At 39.8% G+C, this 21,757-nt stretch overlaps 1 protein-coding gene and 1 long non-coding RNA gene across 3 annotated transcripts in view; one reads left to right on the forward strand and one right to left on the reverse strand.

Moving 5' to 3' along the window:
• galnt14 (UDP-N-acetyl-alpha-D-galactosamine:polypeptide N-acetylgalactosaminyltransferase 14 (GalNAc-T14)) overlaps positions 1-21,757 on the forward strand; it is a 198,141-nt gene that overhangs the window by 60,746 nt on the left and 115,638 nt on the right. The gene's annotated exons all lie outside the window — the stretch shown is intronic.
• On the reverse strand, positions 879-4,753 carry LOC112842372 (uncharacterized). Its single transcript, XR_003214113.1, has 2 exons — positions 4,384-4,753; positions 879-4,303 (listed from the first exon to the last, which is right to left on the reverse strand). It is a non-coding gene; the product is annotated as an uncharacterized LOC112842372 (long non-coding RNA).

Consider the following 21,757-nt stretch of genomic DNA (forward strand, 5'->3'; position numbering starts at 1 on the left):
GTGGAGGAGAGTTAACACCTCAAATCCTCTCATCAGCAGGCATGTTACGCTGCTCCTGCTCCTGCTGCTTTCACATCAGATTGGATTTATTACAAAATGAAGCTGCAGCATCAATTAAGAAAAATCACAAAATTAAAAAAAATACTATGTTTTTGTTACTGGGATGTTGCTACAATGCTGTATGAAGCATTTTTTGTTACCAACAGCTGTCTAATGGAAAAATGGGAAAAATATCCCCTGTACCCAGAATAATAACACCCAAAGTTAAAAAGCAGGCATTGTCTGAAGGAATTTAAGAATTTCCACAACAAAATAATTTAGCTGCATTGTTTTGAAACCCAGACATAAAATATATATGCAAAAATAATACACAGATATTTCAAGCACCAGTTTGTAGCCCTGTTACTTGGCGTTAGGGGTGGTATCTGAATGTTGGTTTGTGGGCTCATGAGTCCAGGCTAATTTCATGAACCACTGAATGAACTGCCATGACATTTCATACAAACATTTACGGCCCCCAATAGACGTAAACATGGTGGCCCTCTGACTTTTATTTTAACACCAGCAAGTTGATGGATTGGCACCAAATTTTCACTTCACATTTCCGTCTATCATCACCTTACCTTGGAATGCTTCAGGGTTCTCACTACAATTGAACCATGGTTGGTTTGGACTAATCAGCTTCCCATGCTTATAGACATGTTTTAGGAGATGGTTCATCAACAGCTCGGTATTTTTCACTTCCTGCTTCTTTTCCCTCACAAACACAGCAGGAATCGTCTAAGGACATGCTGACTACTGTCGGCATACTGATGCCGCTCCCGATCCTTTTTTCTGACCTGGTGAAAAACCAAAACGAACGACTCGAGACAGACTTCTTCAGTTCAATCAACTTCTTTATTTCTGCGCAGGAGGGAATCAGCTCAGCATAAAGCCTCTTGCAGATTCGAAGGGCAGTCCTTCGAACTGTTACATTTATATTATTCCAAAGTTCCTTATTTACCTCCCACCTTTCCTGTTATTCTGATATCACGTTCGCCTATACGTCATACACAGTTTCAATCAAAACAACTTCTTTCTCATCTATCGTCTTCTACCTTTCCTTTTAAGGTCTTGCCTTATCTTTAACCCCTTTCTTAATTGCATATCTTAGTTGTGAATGTGTGTGTGTGATGTACATGTCTCTATCTACAATGTGTGTGTGTGTGTGTGTGTTCCTGTCTGCACTGTAGGTGTGTGTGTGTGGGGGGGGGTCATGTTAACTGTCATGAGTGTGCGCTTTTGTATGTATCAAGTGTGTGTGGCACCGGGGGTTTACGCTCTCCTTCTTAGTTCTGCTTTTCTAGTCTATACTTATGTGTTAGACTGTTCTTAACGCTGCCCTTTTGCCCCCCGTTATCTACTGTAACTTCTGTACTATTTCTTAGTATCTCGCCTATGCATCTTTTTCCTGTGATGTTGCTTCAACTACTCTTGCTCCTAAGGTTACACAGGGGCCTGCTTAAAAGTATAATGTTTAAACAGTACAATGCTAAAAAGTATAATGCTAAAAAGCTATATAATGCTATATAATTCCACACTACATAGCTAGCTTTACTTGGCTATAGCTATGCTGCTTGCTTGCTTGCTTTAGGGATCAATCTCTCTCCAGTGTTTCTTGATCTACTATATTTGTTAGACAGTTATTAGCATTTTATAGACATTTGATTAATCCAATCATCTTTGCATTTGATCAAAGTGCCTGACCTTTTTCCGTTTCACAGGAATACTTCGTAGAAGGTTCTGTGTAACAAACCTTTTCACACATCAGCTGCCATCAGCTGGTTGACATTTTTTGTTGGAGACTGAAATGTCAACTTGTTTTCCATGACAAATGGTAGAAATTCTGATGTTTGACTTGTTGAATCATGTTGATGCTTGATACTCCTACATAAATTTGACATATTTCTCTTTTCATTGAAATATCTCAGCAACTGCTGTGTGAAATGTGATGCACACATCCCAGTGGTTCTTGTTATATATTGTCAAAAGTCCCTGAGTTTTTACCACCAGCTCCTGTTGTAGTTTGTGTTAAGTGCCACTTAACACAAGATAGCATGCTAACACATTAACCAATCATAATGGTAATCATTATGCCTGCTAGCATGACGATCAAAGCACTGTGCTTACATACAGCCTTAAAAATCAGAAGACTCTTAGTTTCTTTTTACTTGCATGTCTTCATATTTGCATGAATACATTTGGGGTGGGGTTGTAGAGTGAGCTCTGTCAAGCTACAACAACAAGATATAATCTAGTTCATTTGAGTCAGAGATGAAATTTCTGTGCTTTTTAAACAAACATGTAAGAACATCAAACAGCTCTATATGGAGATGTTCTTGCTCATTAGTTAAGATGTATAGACATCTAATATCAGCCAATGTCTATGCATGTTTATTTTCCTGCTTCTCATTTTTTGTTGTATTGTATAAACAAAATAACTAAGTAAACTTTGTAAAAACAGTAATTACTTTTAATTTTCACAGATTTATGCAGCGCACATGTGGATCTCTCTTGTGTTTCTCTACTCTCTGTAGTGGATCCTCTGTTATTTAGCATTTACAGTTGAGCCTGGGGCAAATCATGCATGCAGACGTGGAGTAATATCGATTTTTATTGCTACACAGATTACACATTACATGTTGTCATTTATGTCCTTCTTCCTGCTCTTGAATCAGACTAATCAGAAATAATGATAATGAAACCTTCTAACCCTGTTATTAACAATCTTTTTTCTCATCTTGGTTAAAAAAAATCAGGTTGTTTTTTCAATTCCTTGGACTAAAGCTGTGCAATTATGGTTTGGTCCAACTGAGATGTCATTTCTTGCACCAGAATATTCTGGTCTTAAAGACTACAAAGAATACAAGACAACTGATTTTTTTTAATCTAAAATTGTTGTATGTGCATGCAATTTGGTCAAACGAAATGCATGCACATTTGACTAACATGCTACAAACTATTAATAGAAAAATGTTTCAGCATTGCAGACTTACCATATATATATTTTTAGATTCGCGGGGATAATGTACATTTTCTGTAAAAATATGAATAAAATCCAGTAGTCATTAAAATTAAAGTAGACTTTGAAATAAATAGTACATGCTTATTCCTTCGTTAACATGCACAGCCATGCCAAAAAAGTGTTAACACTGAATGAAATGCAAACTGAGACAGAGAGAGCTTGTAGTTGAGTAGAAAGACATACTGGGTCACGTTCTGCTGGCAGAGAAAACGGCTTCTCATCTTTCCACGACATGCTGTCACACCCCTAATATAGAGCCCACACACACACACACACACGCACACACACACACACACACGCACACACACGCACAACAGAAAGCACGATGCATCCTAAAAATAGATGCCAGCCTGGTGGATGCAGACAGCCATGGACTGTACTGGACTGTAGGTCCATGTAGGACACTGACAGATTGACTGACAGCTGCAGGAGGATTTGGCAGGTGTTTGGTGTAGCATTTTAAAGATTAATTTATCTCTGTCAAATGAGGCCTGACATGTCCGTGACCAAGATTGTTGAAAAGCCTTACCATATACATTTCCAATTAATGCTTGGTGATATACTGCAGCAACTACACAAGCACAGACGGCATCGTTGTCACAACATTCAGGATCGTTTTGTTTTGATAAGAGATGATGCCAACAGCACAAATAGTCCTCTCACTTTTAATTGTTGTTGAAGTTCAGAATAAATCTCTAGCATTTTGTGTGTATATAGATGTATATAAATTTTTTCTTTACCCTTTTTAAACCCTGGTTATGACCTTTGACCTTCAAACTACACAGCAGAGCAGGAGATTGTAGGTCTGTGAGGCAGTGCAGAAGAATCATAGGCTGTGGTGACAGAAGCTAACAGTGCATCGATCTGCCCCCTACTAACAGAGCCTTCAACCTCTGAAGGATGAAGGCTGCAGATCACTAATTCCATCTAATCAAGTGTCCCACTGTAATAAACTGTCTGAATGTGAAAGACAGACAGCTGTACACAGATGGAAATTAGTAAAGTAGAAAGACTTTGTTGGGTTAGGTCTTCTCATACTTTTAGTCTTTTAGGAGCTTCACAAATATGTTTTTCTTTTCATCTATTTATTTTGCCCTGGGGCAGCACGGTGATTAGCACTTATGCCTCACAGCAAGAAGGTCCTGAGTTCGATTCCTGGGTGGGGCCTTCCTTTCTTTGTGGAGTTCGCATGTCCTCCCCGTGTTTGCGTGGGTTCTCTCTGGGTACTCCAGCTTCCTCCTACAGTGCAAAGAGGTGGGGTTAGGTCAACTGCTAATTCTAACTTGCCCATATGTGTGTGTGCGAATGGTTGTCTGTACCTGTGTTAGCCCTGCTACAGACTGGTGACCTGTCCAGGGTGTACCCTGCCTCTCGCCCTACGGTAGCTGGGATAGGCTCCAGCCCCTCCTGCGATCCTGGATAAGCGGAATATTTTAAATGAGTGAAGTTTGTAGTAGATAATTTTTTTTCTCAGTCCACAGGGATGCAGGGAATATGAATGAAATCCAAATCTTTTCAATGCAGTATCTTATCCATCCACACTGGAAAAATCTTTAAAGGTTGCTGTTAGAAATCTGTAGATAAATAATGAAGATGTCATTTTATCTACTTTTGCAGGAGGTATCTGAGGTATCACATTAAAAAAAAGATGCACTTTATGGCTTTCACTGTCAGAAGATGCACGGTCAAAATGCAACAGCTTGTCTTACAGAAACAGAAATCCAAAACTGACTGTTGGATCTTTGACTTTGTATCAGTTACAAAATGTTGTTGCTCACAGGCTCACAGTGAGTATTAGTACGGTGCAGTAATTGAAATGGATCCCGCGTGTCTTTGTGCCTTTATTATCGACTTCTGTAAAGGTTCATTTTTTTATTTAATCATTTATGCAAACTTATTTTTGTTCCTCATTAGTGATTCCTACCACACAGCAAGTTATAGGCATTTAGTATCAGTTTATCCTAGCAGAAGGAATTGACTTGGAGCCAGGTTTGCACAAAACAAAGTCAACGGAGTACCAAGCATTTCCTTTTCTCTCTCCAGCGAGTAAATTTATGATGAGGTAGACTTTTTTAGACACATTCATTGTTTACATTGCTTGTAGAACCATAATTCTGTGTAGTTCACTTAATACTTGATGCTTTTGTATTTTAACTGAATTTAAAATGAATGCAATTTGACAGATATGATTGATAGGCTTAAAAAGAACATCTGTTCTTTTGATTCTGGTTGAGGAAATTTCAAAAATGTAAAAACTGTAATGAAGAACTGAATATTCATATGTATATGTTCCCAAAATATAATAATAAGTGGTTGTTGAAAATTGCTGTGTGTCGCTGGGTGAAATCCCTTGCAACAAAAATTGCCTGTAGTTTGTATCAAAGATGCCAACTTGTCTGCAAACACTCACACTAGTGGTTAGCCAAGCAGTAGCACAAAAATTGAAAAAAACACTGTAAATGGAGAACATTCAACTGCAAACTAAAAGTGGTGCCACCACTTCAAAAGATGCTGTTGACGGTTCCACCACCTAGTCAACAGCAGGTAAGAAAATACTTTTTTCCCCCTTTTTGGCTACCACTGGCTACCGATGTGTTGCTGACTGGTGTCTAGGCCTGCGATACTTGAGCTGTAGCTGTGAGTTTCTACACTAACCATTTGGGGAATGCTCATTTTTCCCTAATGGCCAGTGGTTGCTAGCCAACCTCTAGGCCTGGTGATTAGAGCTTTAATGATGCAGAAAAAAAGAGACCCGTAGTATTTTCTCTAAATTTTAATTTGCAGTTTGTGGGTTTTGTGCCCACTGCAATCACCTGCTTTTTCCTTTTAGCTAATATGCTCCAATCTTAAGTCCTTTCTTAGTGGCATCTAAAATAATGGGAAAAATTAATCTCCACCGTTTAACTGCTTTTAACATATCCTGCCTAATCAGGTTTGTATTAGAAATCAATTATCTGCAGAGATATGAGGCAATTTGACGCTGGAAAACTGAACTTTATTTTTTTCTTTATCTTTTTATCTAAAACTCATTTTTATTGGTGCCGTCCTTCCTGCCACATTGGTGTTTAAGGTCACTGGCTGCAATACTTTCGGGCAAGAGAAACAAACTCACGTGGACCTTGAAATACTCTAAATGTAAATTCCTATCCGAAGCTCAACTCTACTGTACTATTTGAATAAATAACCTTCTTGAGTGTGGGTGACTCTGAATGCCCCCACTGTAATGTATGTAAGATACTTTAAAGAAAAAGGTCCTGTCAGCACACATGCATCGGTGACTGCTGAATAAAAAAGAAAAAGCTTAATACTCCTCCGGATGTCCTTTACTGTTATTATGGGTGGTTTGGTGCTGCAGACCAGCTACATTGCTGGACATCCTCAGTCCCTCAATGTGGGAGCTAGGACCTCAACACAAAGGTTTTACTGCTTCAGATATTAGTTTTCCTGCTGCCTAGCGTCCCTTCTAGTCTGTGCACAGTTTGAAGAGCCTTTGGGCACATTGATATTTCATTATAATACCGAATAATGCAAAGTCAGAGGCAACGTATGTCTCTGTGCATACATATATGAATGATTTCAGTTTTCATACTAGCACTAGAACAAATCATGTTTAATTCAAGACAGGTCGTGCACAGCAAAAGGCACAAAAGAAACGGTGTGAGGACACAAATTGAAATCACCATAAAACTTAATATTATTAAAAAACTGAAATATCTTTTGTATCTGAGTGTCTTTTGTGCTGTATTCAAAGGTGACCCAGTGGTACAGCGAGGGTTGCTGGATCTATTGTAATGTGGCAGCAGAGTTCGTTTAATCCCCGTCCCAGTGCAGCATAATCCAAATGGAGTGCTGAATAGTCCTGAAGCTAATAGCCTCCCAGGAGCTTCTCCGTTGGCTCTGCCTGCAGATTAATACAAGGTCTATTCCAAAATGTTTCCAGTCTGTGATTCTGCGTCTGTGTGTGCAAGTAGGAGTGAAATTTTCTTTTGGCCTCCTCAGCTATATCTCTGTGTTTTTTCTTATATTTTCGACCCTGGATTAACCAGACGACCAGACCAAGAACAGCTGTGATTGCACACGTAGCTGACGTTAGTGAAACAAAGCCAAGCAGAGACTTTGTAGAATTGACTGTCCTGACATTATTAAACAAAAAAACATCAAATTAACAATGCTTGTATGCGTTGTACATACAAGTTAGGACAGCTAACATCATAACATCACCTCTCCAGACAATCAAATAATAAGAAATCCGAATAGAGACCTTTGCTTGTTCCCCCTCAGTGAAGTAGTTTCCATCTCTTAAACTGCTCGCTGACCCATCCGAGCTGTCCTGATAATATCAAACATGTTTCTTATTAGGAATTTAAAATCCAAATGACAAGAGAGAGCCAAGAAGACAGAGCCTATAATGAGACAGAAGTTAATAAGAGGACTTGTCGAGTGCTAAACAACAAGCTGCTTGTACCAGTGTGTTGGTTGGCTGAGATGGAGGAAAGAGATTAGTTCAGTGGCTGAATTCCTCCATCTAGCAGCTCTGCAATTACTTCGGGGGCAGGTCATAGTGACCGTGTTACTGCTGCCTGATGATGATGATGATGACAGCCACATGGAAAAGTTTTATTTCAAAACTGTTTGCCATTCCTGGTGGAGCCACTGAGAACTGCACTTATTCTGCACAATTTTATACACATCATTGTCAAAAGCTGCATTTCATCATAAGTAAATGGACTGGTACTTATGTAGTACTTTTCTACTCTCACTGTGCACTCAAAGCACTTCTTTTACTACAAGCTATTCGGATATATTCATGCAGCATTTTATTAAATGCCTATAAGCACTTTCTAACTATCACAAACACTGACAAATGCACTGGGGATCTGTATCTTGCCCAGGGTACATTTCTTGTACTCCTCCGAATTTCTCTATACAGCATTAGTCCCTGGTGGTATTGAAGTGAAGTGGTTGGAGCTGTCTCCTCACAGCAAAACTGTCGGCTGGCCGGACCCTTTCTGAGCAAGGACAATTCAAAGAAATCATGGAGAAAGTTGGATTTATTTCTGATTCTAAACAGACTGCAGGTAAGCCCGTAAGACTGTCTGGTTGTCCGTCTCTCTGTGTTAGCCCTGTGTTGGACTGGCAGCCTGTGCATGGTGTACCCCTCTATTCATTCTCATTCTTCAGTCAGCTGATTCATGCCCCTCCGTAAGGATAAGTCTGGTCGTCGGTCCTGGAGCAGCTAACAGGGTCAGCAATCAAACATTGTAGCCTTTGAAGCTAACGTTAGATTGCATACAGTTGAGAGCTATAACGGTTAGAAAAATCACCTCCAGGTCTCACTGATGGATAGTCAATCTCTGCCTACTGGACCTCTTCAAACACTTTATATTCTACATGTGTTTAGCCTCCTGCTGTGGTTTTTCCTCACTAAAAAAAATATTGCTGCAACAAGATCTTTTTGGTGTGGATGTGGCTCAGGATGTTGAGCAGGTCATCTACTAATTGGAAGGTTTGTGGTCTGGTTGGTCAGTCTGCATACCAAAGTGTCCTTGGGCAAGATACTGAACCCCAAGTTGCTCCCAATGCATTCATCAGTGTTAATAGATAGAAAAGGGGGAGCATGGTGGCGCAGTGGTGCTCACAGGTCCTGGGTTCAAATCAACCTTTCTGTTGCATGTTCTTACCAGGTACTCCAGCTTCCTCCCACAGTCCCAGGACATGGAGTTAGTGGGGTTAGGTTAACTGGGGATTCTAAATTGCCCAGGGTAGAAATCTAAATCCACAACAAACTGGTGACCTGTCCAGGGTGTATCCTGTCTCTCACCCCATAGGAGCTGGGATAGGCTCCAAACTTCCTGTAGCTGTGTACTGGCTGTGTATTGGATAAGCTAAAGAAAATTGATGTCTTACTTTTTAGTCTGCATCTTTGTTTACATCTACAGATGCAATAACACAAATTCCCTCTGGTGTAATGATATTAATATCATGCTGTAGTGTGGTTATGCTGTTGTTTAAAGTTTAAATTATTTAAGAGTGTGTATAATTTTCATCTTTGGGATATAAGAGAAGAAAGTCTAAGATTTTCTCTGCGTGTTCCTGATGCAACCTGATTTCAGAGTTGGTTAGAGCGAGTCTGAGCCCACCGTTAATTTCACATTCGTGCTGATTGTAATGTTAAGAAATAAACTCCAATGTGCCCAAACTTTAAAGAAAACTTTGCTATATGGTGCAGAATCTGTGTTGGTTTAGTGCAGTGCATAATGTGCAGTGTTGCTGATGCTGTTGTTTTAAAACTGCATTACTGAGGCAGCACAGAGCACCTATAACCCCATGTGAAAACATAGTCTGCTTCTCTTCTCGCACCAACCTGCACAACAAAAAGAAATCAAACAACCATCAAATTCACACTAGCTGCACGTCCTCCCACCTGGAAGTAAGAGATGGATTTTCCAGCCACAAGAGACTAAATCCATCCATGAATTAAACATTTTGTTCTGCAATTCTCTCAGTTTCAACAACACTTTGCTCCCACTGCACAGTCATGCTCCCAACTCCCACCTCTACATCCAACTGAGTACTTAGAAAACACTTTTTCACTTGTTTAAGTAGCATGGCAGGCCTCAATCTAACTCAGACTAGTTAGTTTCCTGGAAAGGAGATGGTGTAATGCTTAATTCCAGGCTGCGTGTCACTTAATGCACAGGTTTAAACGACTCCTTTTTATCCCAGTTATTATGTGTATGATAACTGAAACCTCCTGAGATAAAATTCAAGAAAACTTAATTGGATTTTAAAGTGGAGGAGCCTTTTAAAAACGGTCAGAACATCATCCTTTATGTAGTTCTATTTAACATATCCTATGAGTAACTCACAGGTGGCATTTTTCTCTCTGTTTACTTCAAGCACCGCTGGTAGCCTCTCTGGGAATTTTAAAAATAGAACAAAATAGAAAATAATCTTCACTGAGTGGCACTGTGTTTCATTTGGAGTGCCTTGCTCAAGGACACTTTCAGTTCTCATTTAATGGAGCTGCCTTCACCTCTGTGCACTTTCTCTCGCTCCCACCCATACACGCCCACAGTCTACATCCCTTTCCCTCCTAACTCATCTGGTTTTCCTCTTCCTTCTCTTTCCTCTGTCACAGCAGCACTCTCGTAATCCCCGACTCACTCCTTGCTTTTCATCCCGTTGTCTAATCTGCCTTCTTTGCCATCTTGTTCTAACACTTTCTTCACCTAACCCTCCTTTTTTCTCTGCTCTTCCCTTTTTTCTTTCTCATCCCTTTCTTGCTTAACCAACTGCTTTTCCAAACCAGGTCCTTCTCATCCTTCCTCCCTTGTGCACTCTCTCCAGTGATTCATGACTCCTTCTTTCCTTCATCTTCTTCTCACCTCTTCTTTGCTAATTCTTTTCTTCAATCAAGACTCCCTCTCTCTTCTTTCCTGCTTTGATATGAAATTGGTTTCTAAGTGATTTATGAACGATGAGAGGCTAATAAAGAGTTTATGCTGTAACTCTTCATTACTTTACTATTAACTGCTTTCTTCTGTTCTGTGTGTAACTTATGAGCCTGTGTGTGTGTGTGTGTGTGTGTGTGTGACTGAGAACCATTAGAATAGCACCTTAAAAGGAATTCAGTCTTGATGGATGTCATTAAAGCGATCGTCCTGAGAATGAATTGCTTAATTTTTTTGTGTTGCTTCGCTCTCAGGCACAAAAGGTGTGTCAAGAGATTTTTGAAGCTTTTTAAAAAAGACATCACAAAACTGAGGACACGCAGGCTCCCACATACACTCACCTGCAGCTGAAAACAGGGAAAAACAAGCAGCCCACACAAGTACAAATGACCCTTGTCTCCTGCCAGCGTATTGAATTCTGCAGCTTCCAAACTGCTGTGAAAGTAAAATGGATTGAGCAGAATTTCTGTTCATACAAGTCTTTTTTTTTTTTTTTTTTTTTTTGGTAAGTGATTTTAAATGGCTAAATCTGCACTCAAACAAAAGTCTTCATTGTCTTTCCTTTTCCTTTCCTCTGTTAGACTAAGCAGAAGGCTTACATTTCCTGTTGAGCCATTTACGCTGTAAGTTATGAGCATTTTGCCGCTAACGACAGCCAAATGGCCGACACGGCTGCCGTCAAACTCTAAATGTGTAAATCGAAACTCTGTGCTCGGCTCGGTTCAATCAATATCTCGTCCTCAGGACAGGAAGATACTATTTCCCAGCTCGGTGTGTGTTATTATGTGTATGTTTTTCTGTTGGTGGGGGTCATGTTCGTGCTAAGGGGCATGCCGAATGCTGCGGGGATGAATACAATATAGATGTGTGTCATTTATTCTGGCGTGGGAATCAATTACTGTTACGAGTTTTGCTTCTGCTACAGGCAGAAAGAGCAGGGTGGGAGGCGAGCAGAGGGGAGCACAGACGGTACAGAGACACTACAGTAAAGTTTACATGGAAAACTGTGCTGTTATACATTATGTTGGGAATGGAAATATTTTTGGTTAGTTTCTTTTTGTGTTCATTATATTTCTTAGAAGCAGTGCACTGTGATGCAGTTTGTTTTTGTGTTTCAGCAGACTGCAAGCTTCCCTCTGGGGACCGTTAAGCTCAAGTTGATGTTTTTGTGTATTTTGCTCTTGAATGGTTGCATAATGGTTATGATTTTTTGTTGTTGTTGTTGTTTTGTCTTCACTTTTTTTTTCTCGATCTTTTACTAATGTAACCACGTTAACATAATGGGATGGTGCATGAAGAGAATGGCTAACAATATAAGTAAGACACAACATGAATATGCACTTTATAAGATGCTCAAAAACTTAGTTTGTCTTTACTGCTGTCCTTAATGTCAAACATTTATATACTGTATATTAAAACCAACAGCATGACCAAACGTTGCACATCCAATGGTATAAAATTGCTGCTTCTTCCACTGATAATTCATCAAACTCTGAAAGAAGTTAAAATATAAAAAGTCCAAAATTTATATACAGGCAATGCAGTTGTAACCAGAATTTTTGGCAGTGGCACAAAGTTTGTTCCTCAAGAACTTTTCCACTTGAGTTTTTATTTAGATTATTTATGATGTTACTTTGTTTCTATCATATAGTGAAGAACAGTGACAAGGATTTTGTAAGTTTTAAAAGTGTTTATTGGTAAATAAATAAAATGTTTATATTGGCAGGGGTGCTACTGTCAGTACTTTTGGCCTTGACTGTAGAATGTGATAGTGCCATAAGTCACAGAGAGAGTTTTCAAAAACCATCCATCCATCTATTCATTTTTTTAAACTCTGTGTAATTTAAGGTCATGGCTAGGCTGGAGCCTGTCCCAGCTGTCATTGGGTGAGAGGAGGGGCACAACGTGAACCTGTCACAAATCTGTTTTGTTTTGTTGTTGGTGTTGTTTTTTAAAAAAATCCACTATATTTCTTCTACCTTTACTCTTTTTGTAAGACGTGTTTTGGACATTCTTTGTTGTCGTTGGGGGAACAGCATGTCGCCCCATAAATAAAATGTAAAAATATTACAATAAAATAAAATGCAGTAAAATAAAATACAGGCACTAAACATACTTCCACCTGAATCCTAAACTGCAGAATGTAACGCATCACGGTGTGGCACTAAAACATGAGGTTTCACTGATAAATAAACCGTAAACACATTCTTCTTTGATGTTTTTCTGACTCACAGCTTTTTCTCAGTCTTTGGTTTCCAGGAGGAATTAGGTCACATGGCCCAAAAATCAATTCACCAAATATGGGACCAAACTGCTTGTGAGCTGTTCACCAAAAAGAAGCGATTTTACCAAGGGTTAGTAGAGTGTGAAAAACTGAAAATCTCAAAATGAAAGCGACTCCGATGTTTTGATGAGATGTGTGACTCTGTCAAATGGTATTTCATTGAATGCGGAGCCGGAGCGGAGTAGGAGCGCTCCGTGACAAAGGTTGAGACGCACTTATGGTGTCAAGGATTGCCTGGATTTTGTGCAGACCACAGCCAAACTGCTAGAGCCGGTGGTTCTGCCTCTTCACCTAAGATCATTGAATTATTTCCCGCAAAGCCAGCAGACAAGAAAGCAAATGTTATTTTCTTCACAATAAAAACCCTCTTCACATATAGGATTTTTTATTCCTTTAGTCATTTCTAAGAACTGCTGTGATTGTTTGTGTTTACAGCACCATGCAAATGTGCACCACAAATTATGGTCCATGTTTCTCCAAACACAGCAGTCATCGAATCATAGTTTACAGTGAGCCTCGTGCGAATGTGTAGCAGAGCATCTGTGTAGTTCTTTTTACTTTCCCCCATGGGTCAAAAATGATTGAGGCTGCAGTGTAAATTATTAACAAGAGCTGGGAAGGCTCATCTAACTTCACAGCATGGTGAGTCATTACGTTTCATTCGCAAGTGAAGCTAATCGTTGTCATTTGGATCATAAATTTGGATAAAACGCGTTTTGTTTTGAGACACGGGGTAAACAGGCAGTAAGAACACACAGTTGTAATGACTGCGTCATGGCCTCTTTACTGTTATGTTTTTTTTAAATGCACTGTTCATTCACAAGAAACCATCCAGCGCTGCACTTTGGCAAATGTGAGATCTGCGGTTTCTGATAATCCAGAAAGAGCAGACTAATTGGGAAGGTCAGTTTTATTATAGATTGACCACAGTTTGCACTCTGCCCACAGGGACTGTCTGATCAAATGCCTATACTGTATCTCTGCATTTCTGCCTGGACACAGAGCATCAGGTCTTACTTCTTGCTTGATATCCCAAAGGATCCAATAGTTTTATTACAAGACAGACTAAAGCAGGACTGCGGTATCATCAATAACAATCCCACATGAACATAAGGAGAGAAGAAAGTTTTGTCTGCTGGAATCGGAAACAATGACACAAACTTCCTGTGAAAGTGACTTCAACACGGTTCTTTAGTCCTGAACAGAAGGTAGCATGTCTCATTTAATTAGGCCTTGTAGGTTCTTCCTTCCTTTTGCCCGGGGTCCTTTATGAGAAAAGCCAGTTTTACTTACATCTGTGAAAGCTTTGGGAATATTAAGGAGCAGCTACCTAGCAGGGCGAGTCTGATGCATGTAGGGTGTTTCATTAAAGAGCAACAAACTTTTCTGCTGCTCACTTTTTACAAATATGTCTCAGTCTCTCTGCTCCTTGAGTGCAGCAGGTGTACACAGGTTTTCTTGTACATCATTAACTCTGACAGACACAACGGTCTTATGAAGAAACCACTTAGGACGGATTTTTTAATGATAGATCAGAGGGAGACTGTTGCTTACTAGAATAAGAACAGTATGCAGCGTCCTGATGTTTGTCTGCCTCTCTGAAACATGAAGTACTGTCTGTAAAATTAATGATAGTACATATTGAACTTATGTTTGGATTTCTTCAGTTTCAAAGTATCTTGTAGTACTGTCTTCACCAGAGAGACACTTGCACTATTCTTTTGGTCAGACACTTAAAACATGTGGGTTTTTTAATCATGGAAGTGAATTCTTGATCTTAAAATGTGTAGTTTAACAAAATAGTTCTAACTCAAGGTCAGGAGCTGCTCATTTCTTAGTTTTCACCTGGGAGCTAGGTTACTGTTATTATTTTCAGTTGTACTTTTAAAGCCTCTCAGTACCGATGTCACTGATACTGAAAACAAAAGTGTGATTTCTAAAGCGAAGATTGTTTATGTCATCTTAATTTAATCATGAAAGTTCAAACAGTTTCTCAAAGTTATGTTTTTAAGCAACCTGAAGGATGGATTCTGACAAAATAAAGAATTTATTTATTTAAACTCTTCTTACATTCTTTCTCTTCACTGAGGTTTGTGCACATCAATTTATGCACAGCTCATTGTCAGGTTGATGTTTGGACTTTAGCTGGGCCATTGCAACCTTGATTTGATGGTGCCCTTGCTTTGTCCTGTTGCATGACACAGTTTCAGTCAAGCTTCAGCTGTCAAACGGATGGCACCACATTTGACTCTAGGATACTATAATGCTATACAGTTCATGATTCACGGTTTATGGATGGCAAAACCTTCACAACAAACTCAAGTTATCCACCTCCTGTAAAACTGATGTAGGGTGTACTTTTTGACTGTAGATAACACATCAAAAACCATCACATTAAAAGTTTTTTAGTCATTTGAATCATTATAGAGGTCACTGATGAACCTGGTGTACCTGTATTTAAAAGATAAAAGATTACTGCTTTCGAGCATTTTTTTTAAGGGACAAGTCATACTGAGAAACCCAACTTGTCAATCACAAAGTAACCACAACCCAAAAGCATACCCTGCTTTATCAAGTTCATTCTAAAATTTACACAATACACAATACACTAAGCACGCTTAAAATGAACAACAAGAATATGAACTGAATAATTCACAGAGGCCATAAATCAGGTTAAAAGTAGGACCCCTTTCTATTATTTTCTACAATCATACAATGTAGGTATACAATGGAGAGATGCACATGACTTTTCTTATTTTTAAATATGCCAGTGTCAGCTCCACTGTTAATGTAGGTAAACTGAAAAAGGTCATAAATGTCATAACTGGCTTTTTTAATTATATTAATTTGCAGCCTTTACTATTTTAGTTGGTGATCAGGTAATTACCTGCAATTTGCATTACTTATGATTATGTGAAAATCTCATTCATCTGACATGCTTAATAGGTTTATTTGATACCTGCGTTGTACTAATATAACACAACGACACTGCACTGTGCATTTTACAGTCCAGATGGTTCCCGCACAGATAAACACACGCATTTAAAAATGGAAGATAATGTTCTTGCTGCCAACAGGGATGGCACTACTCCATCAGTAAGAGTAAAAGCTACTTACAATATCCTTGTATGGGTTAATACACAGGTTAAAACAGGGACATTGTATGGGGAAGTCGTTAGCGATGCTAATTAGGCGAATCAGGAGGAAATGAAAGTCGCTGCTGCTGCTGTGAAGCTGAATCTGTGATCTTTAGCCCACAGTGAGCCGAGGAGATAGGAGATAATTTAAATGTTCAGAGCCCCGAGGCTTCAGAAGCTGACTTCATGTCATGTTAGGGGAGGCAAGAGTGGAAATGTGATCTCTTTGAATGTATGTGTGTGTGTGTGTGTGTGTTCGCGTGTGTGTCAGAGGGATACTGTACTCACCCTTTCTGAGTCATAGACAGCCAATTATAAAAACCCAACGGCCACCTCGTCCTCCCTCTCTCTATCTGCCTCACTCATTTCCTACCTCTCTCAGCCTCCCTGTCTCGTTCTCCATCTCTCTCTTATCTTTCTCACTTGCTCTGTTTTTATCTGTTTCTCTGCCCCCACCACCCACCCCCGCTCGTCTCTCTCACAATATAAAAACTTGCACCTCATTAATAAACCTCAGTTGGGGTAAAAATAGTAGAGGAAGGGATGGTAAAGAAGAAGGGGGGGAGGTAAAAGAAGTAGAAGGTGAAGAAATGGGTGAGGGGAGAGGGGGATGAAAGCGGAGGAGAGAGGTGAAGAGTTGAGAGAAGATGAAAGGATGGAAAAGAGGCAGCAATGGCAAGGAGAAGAGACATTAGGGGGAAATAGAAGAGAGGGCAGATTAAATTAGATTAGTTTTGACTCTATTCATGTCTAAATGGAAATTAAATTTTCACGACAGGAGGTACATTATAACAATATTTCACCCCGGTTCAGCAACATTTGCTGTTTCCTCTTGTTCTTTTCTGCTCCTGTTAATTGCATCAGTTTTAGTCTCTTTGCTGCATGTTGAAATAAACGGCCCGGCGTCTTGTTTTACCCCGAGCAGAAGACTCACCATGTTAGTGTGAATATAAGGAAAAATATCTCTGCTGCACTGCACGCTGCTGGTTTTCTATATGTGAGGGGAATGCAGCAGGCTAAATGGGCACTGGACAGAAATATTAGGCTGATACATATTTATTACCGCTTGAATATTATATGTCAGATTGTGTCAGATACTTGTGGTATTATGTAGCGATCAATGTTGCAATGTTGATTTATTTTTTCTTCTTATTGTGTAACTCTTCTTATGTAAAGTTGGAAAATGTTTTGGGAATTCATCACAAATTCATGCATTCATGCTTTGTGCAGTTGCAAAACTTAAAATCTTCTCACGTTTGCATGTGTGACTTTCGCTGAGCTGACTTATTTAGCCTGATGCACGCAGGAAATATTATAAATAAGCAGAAGGGGAAAATCATCATTTGCATTTTGAATTATAGGTTGATTCAGCAGCTGTTTAAGTGCAGGTTTGACTGCAGGGCTCAAAGTGTAAATCTACTCATCACATCATTGGTGCAATGTAAAAATTAAGGACAAAATAAATCACATTTTTTCAGCAGCTATGTTCAAGCTAGAGCAGGCGGGCAGTACCTCATAATATCATAATAATAATAATAATAATAATAATAATTATAATTGTTGTTGTTGTTATTATTATTATCAGTGTAGTTATTCCAGCTGGCTCCATCTTCCTTCCTCCTCCTCTGTGTCACAGAAGGGTTGTTAGAATGTTTTAATATCATCTGATATATTTATTTTTCTTCTGTCAGTGCAAAATGTTTAATGTGAGTTGTTCAGTGTATATTTCTTCCCGCCTCCCTGTTCACCAAATCAGAGGGATTCACGCTGCAAGTAAATAATCCCACTTAATAGTGTTACCGCCGTATGCCTCTCACTTCATCAGATTAATTCAGTCACTGTTGGCTGCTGTATCTGTGTAGCTGTCAACCACACATCTGATTTACATCAGTGTGTGTCTGTGTTTGTGTAGCCACAAAACTCCTGCACACAATTATCAAGCGTATAATGTCCTCTGTGGGCGCGACGAGGCATGAGGTTGCTGTCACTTGTTAACATCTTGATGTTTATTTCCAAACTAAATGAGAACACAGGTGAGAGAAGATTTGGGCTGATCTAAAAAAAACATTGATATTCAAGTGGAACAATGATGGCTCCCGTAAACACCAAAGACTGTATGTAAAAGATGACACTAACTTTAAGCCCTAACTAACTTTAAGTTGATGAATTATTATAAAAAAGATTTAAAAGTTGGTATTGTATGGTATGGTATTGTAAAGTTCCTATGAAGTGGAAAACTAGCCACAGAGCCCAAAAGTGCCTGTTGTACCAGTTTGCAGTTACACAGGCGAGTCTACTGATTGACTCCAAGTGGCTATTAGAAGAACTACAGTTTTTGGTACTTCTCTGTTGGCTTCATTTTTCTGCCATTAATGTTGAGCTATATGTATGTACGAAAGCATGCATGTTAGCAGAAGGTTGTAAGGCTGTATCGTACCTGAAAAGGAAGACCTGCTGCTCAAACAGCCGTGAGTCATATTCTTAATTATTCAACTTATTTATTTTTGTTCAGATGTGACACTGGGGATCTGGATACACGGAAAGCTCAGTGACACAGTGATTACTTGCAAACCTATTTAGCTGACATGCTACAGTAGGTATATAAAACTGAATTCCCTCAGCAACTGCCATTTGGTAGGAGTTCAAATTCCATTCAGTTCAGGATCGTGGAGAGGCTGAAGGCTATTCCTGCTTTCGTTGGGTGAAAAGCAGGGTGGACCCAGGATGGTTTACCAAGCCATCACACGTCTAAAAAGGGGCCTTTTTTTTTCAGTTGGGCGGCACAGTGCAGAGTGGAAGCAAAGCAAACGGGGGCCCACTTTCAATACTAGTGGTGATGTTAGTATTATGGTACACTCTTAAGGCAGGATCCAAGATAGACTGGGTAATATTCAAAATAGAGTTTATTGGCAAATGTGGGTCTGAAAAAGGATTGAATGCAACACGTTTATGATATCGGAAACTGTGCCATCCAGGAGAGTTCATGGATCGAGTAAAGGTGGGTCAGTCTGCGCACGTTACTATAGTTTGGATTGGAAGAGTCTGGTTTACTTTGAGAGACGGAGATGGTTGTACCGTGGAAGGCGAGGGATTTGTTCTTGAAGTCACTGAGACGTTGGAGGGTGGATGGTAGATGAGGACAAGAGGTAAGGGATCCACAGTTTTTCTGGGAATAAATGTAGCTGCAAGGTTCCCCGCCAGACACACAGATAACTCTGTAAGACAGGAGAACACAAGCTTAGACACTGGGAATACTAGCATGCATGGAAGCCATCTAGGAGCCTGATCACCACACTGAGGAGTTTGACAATCTGCTAAGGGAAAGGAGATTTGAGCTGGTCTATATATACTGCTTCAGATGAGGCTGATGGGAAGCAGGTGCAGTGGCTGAAATGCACAGGAAACTGAAGTCTACACCCTTGGGTGGAGATGGTACCAGCTCAACCCAGTCTGGAACTCAGATCATATACAAAAGGAAAAAACTGCAAGGACTAGGATACCCGCAGGAAATCTAAATTTAATCAGAAATGATAATGATTTTCAGTCCCCCCCCGCCCCCCCGCCCCAACAGTACAGATTTCATAAGTAAAATGTGATGCTGTGCAACACTAAGTATAATTTTATGATGGATAATTGTTCTCCCCAGCCGGAGTACCCAGAGAGAACCGACAGGCACAGGAGTAACACACAATCCCCACACAGAACAAAAGGGTCCAGATGGCCCTCAAAAATATGGATACTTTAATACACATTTTGATTTTGACTCACGACTTATGCAAATTCAAATTGTGTATTAAACAATCCATATTTTTGAATGAAACCTCCAAAAATGTCATTATTGAAAGGCTGAAGAGTGGTGGGTGTGTGTGTGTGTGTGTGTGTGTGTGTGTGTGTGCGCGCGCGCCTGTATGTTGATGTTATTTAACTCGATGAAGAGGTGTGTGTCCAGGGTGTATTGCCTTGGACAGCTGTGCTGCTGGGAGCAATACAGTCGTCACGCACCATCTGCCGCGCACACATGCCCACACAAACACACTCATGGACACGCACACACGCATCAGCATGTTGTGATTTAAGCAAACAGGCACATCCACCACCTGGTGTGGCTCTCAGCTACCTACTGCTGTCTTTCTTGGTTTACCTCTTTCTTTCTCTCTCTCTCACTCACACTCTCTCACACACACACACCTCTCTATGCAAGCAGTGTCAGTCTTTCTCTGTTTTGTTTTATTCGCAGACGCAGCCTGATTTCAGGGTGTTGAGCCTGTCAAGAAAAGAGTGTGTTTTAATTGGCCCGTATACTTCTATAACGGCTGCTCCTAAACACCAATATAGCTCCCCGGAGGCACTGACAGGTGCTGCAGTGTTTACTGCGTGTGTGCATGTGTTGAGGGGGTGGTTGCATAGTTGTATCTCGCCCTCTCTGTTTCTGTGTGTGTGTGTGTGTGTGTGTGTGTGTGTGTGTCACAAACAATAGAGAGCTTAAACTCAGATAGATGACACGGAGATGCACTAATAGGTCCGCAGAGACTGCAGCTTCCTTTTGTGTGTGTGTGTACTTGTGTGTGTCTGTGTGTGTTTTATATCTAATGAGCATCCCCCTTAACAACAAAACATCCATTTCTAGTGAATCTGCAGACTGACTGACTAATGAACTGATTCAGCGAGTGGCAGACTGACCGATTTAATGGCTGCCTTGCTCACAGAGTAGTTGCTCTTTTTCTTTAATAAAACAAGTTAAAAAAAAGATTTCTTTAAATCTCCTGATCTTGGGATATTTTCTTTTATCACACTTTTGGAACTCATTGTCCTGCCCCCAAAAATCTGGGTCTACCTCCGTTTGTCCAATATCCTTCACACTTCATGCATCTCGTAGTGAAGGATTGCAGTCGTTAATTAGTACAGGCTCAACAAGTGTTCTGATATGTTTGTTAGCCAGTTAAACAGTGAGTGATTACATAATGTAACATAGAGGATATTTTGTAATTTGTTCTGTATGCCTTGTGGTGTAGTCTGATCCTTGCTGTAAGTATGATGGTGTTAGAGTTAATATGCTGAGCCACAACATTAAAGCCATGCTACTGTTTTAGTTTTGATGTTTGGAGGCATGGATGCAGGAGATTTAGGGATGTGCCGTGTTGACTGGTAGATCATTTGGATGGTGTTTGGTGTCTAGCAACTCATTATTGTGCTTTATTTACTACTTCTAACTGATACAAATAATTTTTTACATTTATTTTATTAATCCTTTTTTATCCAGGTGAAAATCTCATTGAGATTAAAATCTCATTTCCAAGAGAGACCTGGCAGACATACAGCCAAAATGTTCATCTGGACTGGTGAACTGTCAAGGGTGTACCAGTCCTCTCACTCTATAACAGCCCCCCAAGAACCCTAAATTTGACAAGTGGTTGAGAAAATGTATGTTTTTTTTTCAGCAGTGTTCAGGACCACTGTAGAGCAACGATCCCACTTCAAGCTTCTTCTTTAGCTGACATTAGTCCTGCATTTTAATGTCACTGCTCATCATACATGATGCTAAACCCTCAGATCAGTCAGAAAAGAAAAAAAAGTGCTTCTTTATGGTTCAGGTGAAAGATACTAGCACTCTATGGAGCAACAATCCAGCTGGGCTCTTGACAGCACTGCCAGCCAAACACTGTCATAGTGAACAGCAATAGAAGGGGTTGTACTAGCATATGATTTAAAGGTAGCTTATTTAATAGAAAAACCAAAAAGGTGCTGTATGGATAGATTTTATTGTGTTTAAAGTAGCTCTCAGTGTAAATTTGATCTTATCTTATAAATCAAGAATACT

Source organism: Oreochromis niloticus, linkage group LG15 (genome assembly GCF_001858045.2).
Source record: "Oreochromis niloticus isolate F11D_XX linkage group LG15, O_niloticus_UMD_NMBU, whole genome shotgun sequence".
In the NCBI taxonomy this organism is placed as follows: Eukaryota; Metazoa; Chordata; class Actinopteri; order Cichliformes; family Cichlidae; genus Oreochromis; species Oreochromis niloticus.